Source organism: Triticum aestivum, unplaced genomic scaffold (assembly GCF_018294505.1).
Source record: "Triticum aestivum cultivar Chinese Spring unplaced genomic scaffold, IWGSC CS RefSeq v2.1 scaffold143068, whole genome shotgun sequence".
Classification (NCBI taxonomy): Eukaryota; Viridiplantae; Streptophyta; class Magnoliopsida; order Poales; family Poaceae; genus Triticum; species Triticum aestivum.
In genome coordinates this window covers 1-1,170 of record NW_025283439.1, presented here as the reverse complement: position 1 = coordinate 1,170, position 1,170 = coordinate 1, and the positions used below count along the sequence as shown (strand labels likewise).

The 1,170-nt window shown below is 47.6% G+C and overlaps 1 non-coding gene and 1 pseudogene across 1 annotated transcript; both read left to right on the top strand.

The window, feature by feature from the left end:
- Positions 1-203: 203 nt before the first annotated feature.
- LOC123178592 (uncharacterized) lies at positions 204-309 on the top strand (annotated as a pseudogene).
- A 371-nt stretch (positions 310-680) lies between these two features.
- On the top strand, positions 681-799 carry LOC123178591 (5S ribosomal RNA). The gene has a single exon (XR_006489698.1). It is a non-coding gene; the product is annotated as a 5S ribosomal RNA (ribosomal RNA).
- The last annotated feature ends 371 nt before the right edge of the window (positions 800-1,170 follow it).

The window sequence follows — 1,170 nt, the reverse complement described above, 5'->3', positions numbered from 1 at the left end:
AAAAATACGTGTTGCTGCGGTATAGAGGGAGGGGTGGAAACCGTGGTAAACTCGTCTCCGTGTTTGAGGGGGGGGAGTAAGTAGTATATATAGGGCATTATCCATCATTAGGCAACGGTTGTAATGGTAGTAAGAATGACAATCATCTTTGCAGTGGACCTGGGAGTGGCAAGCATAAGGGACGAAGGCGGGGGTAACATGTGGGATGCGATCATAGCAGCACTAAAGCACCGGATCCCATCAGAACTCCGAAGTTAAGCGTGCTTGGGTGAGAGAAGTACTAGGATGGGTGACCTCGTGTTGCATTCCCTTTTTAATTATTATTTTTTCCTCGTGACAAACATATCGCATGTGCGCGATATATATTAACCCCGTTATATTATTTTTGACATTTGCGATATGTTTTAGCTCGCTGCTCATTGGTCACGTGTCTAGAGGCGGCTTTGTGGCGCGAGGAGCGCGTTCTGAAAGGGGTAAAAAAATAAGTGTTGCTGCGGTATAGAGGGAGGGGTGGAAACCGTGGTAAACTCGTCCCCGTGTTTGAGGGGGGGGAGTAAGTAGTATATATAGGGCATTATCCATTATTAGGCAACGGTTGTAATGGTAGTAAGAATGACAATCATCTTTGCAGTAGACCTGGGAGTGGCAAGCATAAGGGACGAAGGCGGGGGTAGCATGTCGGATGCGATCATACCAGCACTAGAGCACCGGATCCCATCAGAACTCCGTTGTTAAGCGTGCTTGGGCGAGAGTAGTACTAGGATGGGTGACCTCCTGGCAAGTCCTCGTGTTGCATTCCCTTTTTAATTATTTTTGCGGCTCGTGACAAACATATCGCATGTGCGCGATATATATTAACCCCGTTATATTATTTTTGACATTTGCGATATGTTTTAGCTCGCTGCTCATTGGTCACGCGTCTAGAGGCGGCTTTGTGGCGCGAGGAGCGCGTTCTGAAAGGGGTAAAAAAATACGTGTTGCTGCGGTATAGAGGGAGGGGTGGAAACCGTGGTAAACTCGTCTCCGTGTTTGAGGGGGGGGGGAGTAAGTAGTATATATAGGGCATTATCCATTATTAGGCAACGGTTGTAATGGTAGTAAGAATGACAATCATCTTTGCAGTGGACCTGGGAGTGGCAAGCATAAGGGACGAAGGCGGGGGTAACATGT